At 42.3% G+C, this 6,082-nt stretch overlaps 1 pseudogene; it reads left to right on the top strand.

Moving 5' to 3' along the window:
- The first annotated feature begins 2,202 nt into the window (after positions 1-2,202).
- On the top strand, positions 2,203-2,773 carry LOC116545484 (annotated as a pseudogene).
- The last annotated feature ends 3,309 nt before the right edge of the window (positions 2,774-6,082 follow it).

Raw genomic sequence — 6,082 nt, 5'->3', positions numbered from 1 at the left:
GCCAGAATCTGCATTTTGCAAGACTTCCAGGTGATTCCTAGGCACCCTTATAATTAAGAAACTCTGCTTTAAAGTCCCTCAGAAGGTAGGGTTACTTAGGGCAGAGATAAAAAGGACACAGGCATCCCTCATAGAGCTGGGAGAGGCCTTCTTGGAAATGCCTGCACTAATGGATCAAGTCATATGGTGTTATATCAGCATCATTCCTGGGGAGATACGCTGCATTCTCCACATTGTACTATTTATCTGCTAAACCAGGGAGGGATGTGATTAGCTGATGTCTCAGTCTTCTTGTCATTCTTTAGGACATCCCCATGACACTCAGCCATCTCAAACCACATTCCATTTTAACATCCAGCCTTTGGAAAACAATCTAATTATTTATAGTGAATCAAAAATCTGTAAGATAAGCCAGGCACTGTGGCTCATGCCTGTAATCCTAGCACTTTGGGAGGCCAAGGAGAGCAGATTGCTGGAGGTCAGAAGGTCAAGACCAGCCTGGCCAACATGGTGAAAATCCTGTCTCTACTAAAAATTCCAAAAATTAACTAGGCATGATGGTGCGGGCCTGTAGTTCCAGCTACTCAGGAGGCTGAGGCATGAGAATCGCTTGAACCCAGAGGCAGAGGTTGCAACGAGTCCAGATCACACCAGTGTACTCCAGCTGAGTGACAGAGGGAGACTCTGTCTCAAAAACAACAACAACAAACTCTGTAAGACAGAAAATAGGATATTAAAGGCTGAAAGAAGCCAAAGAGGAACTAACAGATTGGCCACTGGAACAGGAGCATGCAGTGGACCAAGGGCACATGAGCGAGGTGGTGATGGCCACCCATGAGCAGCATCATGGCTGCTAGAAAAAAAGAGGAGGAAGGACAATGAAGTGTAGGAAGCCTGGAAGCAACCCATGAGGCCTGGGTGAAGAGCTTAGGTTTACAAGCACATGGCTGATCTGTGTAGAAAAGGTAAATGCAGTGGGTTTTTTGTTGTTGTTTTTTTAATGTCTCAGGGGCACAAGAGGGAGGTTCCCCTTAGCCATGAGAGCCCTCTTTGAAGGTAAACAGGTAAATTCCTTTATGCAGCATGCCAGAAGTGCCAGGTCTGTCTGTTGCTTCCTGTGGGCCCTCCTGGGGCAATGGCACCAACATTAAGACACACAGAAAAACCACAGGATTAGGGTTGTCAGATTTAGCAAATAAAAACACAAGACTTCCAGTTGAATTTGAGTGTCAGATAAACAAATAATTTTTACTATGCATATGTCATGTCCCAAATATTACATGCCAGAGTAACCCTACTCAAGAGCAGAGCCTGTCCCCAAAGCACTCAACCAGGAGAAACTCAGGCTAAAAGAACGTCTCTCCCAGGGCTGAGAGAGCCCAGTGGTACTATCCTAAGACCCACCCTATTTATGAAAACAGGATGGAAATGGGCTTTGTTAGTTTTGAGGTGGGGCAGTCTTTTGTGAGAGGTTGTGCTGTATTGTTTGCTTTGTAAAATGTTTTGCCCTACAAAGTAGGAACTACCAACATGTTTTTTTTGTTTGTTTTTTTGGGTTTTTTTTTACATTATCCTGTGTTGGGCAAGGTAGTTCAAGGAACATATATTATGAAAGTAGTGTAGTTTTGATAATTCCAAGTCAGATTCCTGTAGGAGATAGACAGTTTCTTAGTCCAGAACAATAAAATCCCATGTAGCCAGATAAACTGCTTCTATATAACCAGGCATTTCTTTATTGAGACCTGTAGAAGAAAATGTTGGTAACCATTTACCTTATCAAGGAACATTTCTAAGCATAAAATCAATAAATCATTTTATATGTCAACAAACCAAACTAAATGATAAACTATGGGAAAATATTTACGAAACAAATGAACAAGATAGGTGTTATATACTTAGTAGGTAAGAAAAGATGGACGCACAAAAGGGAACAAAAAGGCAAAGGATGTGAACATTCACAAAAGAAGGAATACAAATGGCCAATAAAGACATAAAAACTCCAGGCCAGGTGCAGTGGCTCACGCCTGTAATCCCAGCACTTTGGGAGGCTGAGGTGGGCAGATCACCTGAGGTCAGGAATCTGAGGCCAGCCTGGCCAACATAGTGAAACCCTGATTCTACTAAAAAAAAACTTTGCGAGTCCGTGGCAGGCGGATCATGAGGTCAAGAGATAGAGACCATTCTGGCCAATATGGCAAAACTCTGTTTCTATTAAAAATGCAAAAATTGGCCAATCCGTCGCGGAACTCGTCTTTACCCGGAGCTACCATGAGCAAGCGGAACCAGGTATCTTATGTGCAGCCAACCGAACCAGCGTTCCTGGCTCGCTTCAAGGAATGGGTCAGCTACAGGGAGGGGCCCACCGTAGAGACCAAGAGAATCCAGCCTCAGCTCCCAGATGAAGATGGGGATCACAGTGACAAAGAAGATGAACAGCCTCAAGTGGTGGTTTTGAAAAAGGGAGACCTATCACTTGAAGAAGTCATGAAAATTAAAGCAGAAATAAAGGCTGCCAGAGCAGATGAAGAACCAGCTTCAGCTGATGGAAGAATTCTATATTGAAAACCAGTCAAGCGTCCCTCAAATGAAAAATGTTCAGGTTTAACAGCAAGCTCAAAAAAGAAGCCACATGAAGATGAAATAAATCAGGACTCAGTCAAAAAGAACTCACAAAAACAAACAGTAGCCTCCTTTCTTTTGACAACGAAGATGAAAATGAGTAAGTGTAAATAGTTTGAATTTGGTCTACTTTGAAAGTATATGGGGTGTTTTTTTTTAAATAACATTTTTTTCCTGTTATAAAGATACTACAAGTTCCATATGGAAAATTTAGGAAATACAGGAAAAAAATTAATAAACTACATCTATTCATCAATACCCCTCTGACTTAAAATGCCAACTCTATAGAAATTAGCTAGTATTTTGTTATTTCCCCTGTATGGGTGTGTATATATGTAAATTATATTTTTAAGCAAAATACTTCCTTGTGTGTAAACAAAATGTTAGAAATACAGTTGTATTGAAAAAACAAAAAAAAGCAAAAATTAGCTGGGTGTGGTGGCCTGCACCTGTGATCCCAGCTACTCGGGAGGCTGAGGCAGGAGAATCGCTTCAACCTGAGAGGCAGAGCTTGCGGTGGGCTGAGATTGCGCCATTGTACTCCATCCTGGCGATAGAGCGAGATTCTGTCTAAAAAAACCAAAAAACAAAACTTAGCCAGGTGTGTTGCCACTCAGCTATAATCCTAGCTACTCAGGAGGCTGAGGCAGAAGAATTGCCTGAGCCTGGAGGCGGAGGCTGCACTCCAGCCTGAGCTGCAGAGCAAGATTCCATAAAAAAAAAAAAAAAAAAAAAAAAAAAAAAAAACCATATAAAAACTTTATTAATAAATAGCTATAGCAAACTGGCAGATCACAAAACAAAAATACTCAGTTTTGCAAAGACTGTAAGGATCTAAGTACAGGGATCTTCCTGGAGGACTTATTTATATAATAGCAAAAAAAAAAAGAAACTTAAATATTCAATATTAAAGAATGATATTAAGGCTAGGTCCATGGCTCACACCTGTAATCTCAATACTTTGGGAAGTCAAGTTGTGAGGATCACTTAAACCCAGGAGTTTGAGAACAGCCTGGCTCACATAGGGAGACCCCATCTATACAAACAAAAAAGAAAAAAAATTAGCTGGGCATGGTGGGTGTGCCTGTGGTCCCAGCTGCTCTGGAGGCTGAGATGGGAAGATTGCTTGAGCTCAGGAAATTGAGACTGCAGTGAGCCATGATTGTGCCACTGCACTCCAGCCTGGTTGACAGAGCAAGAGTCCGTTGAAGAAAGAAAGAAGGAAGAAGAAAAGGAGGAGGAGGAGGAAGAGAAGAAAGAAGGAAGAAGAAAAAAGGAAGAAGAGGAAGAAGGAAGAAGAAGACAACAAGTGGAACGTCAATGCCTTTAAGTAGATCTTTGAAAGAGAAGTGAGCAAATTCTGATAATTCTCTAATAGAATAACCAAGACTTTTCACAGTGGAATCACCTGGAGAACTTGAGGAATACCAATGTCAAGGCCCCACTTCCAGAGATTCTGGTTGTGTGGACCTGGTGCCCACCCCATGGGGTCTTTAGCAATGTCAGGACATGCCCTGAGGCATAGGGACTCCAGTGTGAAGCTAGGCTGGGAACCACTGCTTGCAGTAGTCAGTAGGAGTTTTGGAGTTTAGGCCCCTGTGGACTGTTGGAAGAGCACTGCAGGAGGAATGGCAAGACCTAGTTTCAAGCCTATTAAGTGGTCCTTTAGGCACATGATTTAAATGAATCTTTGTGTGACTTTGTGTGACTGTAACATGAGAATATTTAACGTCCACCACAAGAGTTGTGGCTTCAAGGAGAGGATAAATGAGGAAGTAAGCACTGTGTGAAACAGAAAGTATATACAAATGTACTCTTGTTAGAACCTGGAAATTCAGACTGTAGCAATGATCTTTGATCAATGGAATATCCTTGACAACACTGGGACCCATGCAGATAAGCAGGTTTGTTTCCAAACTGTCCATCTTGTCATTCGATTTGATTTGCAGGTCTTTTAGGCAGGTGCTGTCAAATGTGGATGCCTGGGGCAGTCCTAGCCAGAGGACTCATTAGCAGGGGATAGCAGCCAATAGACCTGGGTTGGTTCAGATCATTTCAAAGGAGGAATCCTTTGAAAAGTGGCTGGCCTCCAGGAGTCAAAACCTTGTTCTCCTGAAAACGTGCCTTTGCACTTTTAACAAACACACCAGAACGTCTACTTCCAAATAAATGTTCTTATCTAAACTGTTTCCTTGTGAGGTTGTATTACCATAGCTTAAAATGTCTTGGGAATTCCTCGTTTGAGATTGCCTTTGTCTAAGCTACGTTTTTTTTTTTTTTTTTTTTTTTTTTCCTGAGTATTTTCAATCAGTGAATTTATTCTCCATCCTCTGAAGAAGAGCTTAATTTCAGAAAGCAGCCAAAAATATCTTTCAGAACCAAACCTGGTGATTAAGGCGGTAGTGTAACCCGGGTAAGACATTTTATTTTTTAAGTAGAAAGGTCACTTGTAAGTATGTGTGTGTCTGTCTTGCTACCCACTGTACTCGGTGCCTGCCATACAGACACTCAGTGTGTTCTTGCTGAATGGTGAACAGAACCTGGCTCTACAGGGACCCATAAACTGGCTCCAAAGGTAACTCCGAAGAGGTTTTTGAGCAACACCAGCCTATTTGGGACTAATAAATTTTAGCCCATATGTTGATTAGAAGTCAATCCATTCCTTGTTAAGTATTTTATGCATTTGATCAAGGAGAAACTGTGGTAGTTCCTTCTACCTTACTGAGGCTAATGCTGGATTTAGTCTTCTAAAGCAACCACTAATCAGTGACGTTGGACAAATCTAGGCATTTTTGGAGTTATTTTGCATGCCAACCCAACCACAGAACATCTAAGAATGTGGTGGGTTAATAAGGACAATGCCTGAAACACAACTCACTTTTTCACACAAGGATTTCAAGATGCTGACATTAATCTTGACTTGCAAATTGACTAGCTGAGGTCCACACTTCCATGCCTTACTAAATTTGAGGTGTACAGAGTTAAGGAGCTCATAGGCAGGGCAGCGAGCACTGGCTTGAGTGTGAGGACACCTGGGCTATTCCAGCGCTGCTAACTAGCTATGTCTGCTTGGGAAAAACATTTCTCACACACTCCCATTCGTACAAACACACACTTAGTCTTTATATACTTACCTATACAATGATCTAGCACCATTAAAATCATCATTCTAAACTGAGAAAAGGCAGACAGCAGTAGACACCCTACTGGGCAAGGTCCTGTCCAAGTACTGGGGAGACTTGGGGAGCTGCAAAAACCAGTTTGAGGCTGGGCTCCGTGGCTCGCGCCTGTAATCCCAGCACTTCGGGAGGCCGAGGTGGGCGGATCTCTTAAGGTCAGGAGTTTGAGACCAGCCTGGCTGAAATGGTGAAACCCTGTCTCTACTAAAACTATAAAATTAGCTGGATATTGTGACGCACGCCTGTAGTCCCAGATACTCTGGAGGATGCGGTGGGAGAATCAC

The sequence above is a fragment of the Sapajus apella genome, unplaced genomic scaffold (genome assembly GCF_009761245.1).
Source record: "Sapajus apella isolate SASKATOON/1434 unplaced genomic scaffold, GSC_monkey_1.0 scaffold276, whole genome shotgun sequence".
NCBI classification, from domain to species: domain Eukaryota; kingdom Metazoa; phylum Chordata; class Mammalia; order Primates; family Cebidae; genus Sapajus; species Sapajus apella.
The sequence above is the reverse complement of the archived record's forward strand: the minus strand, read 5'-3'. Positions and strand labels throughout refer to the sequence as shown.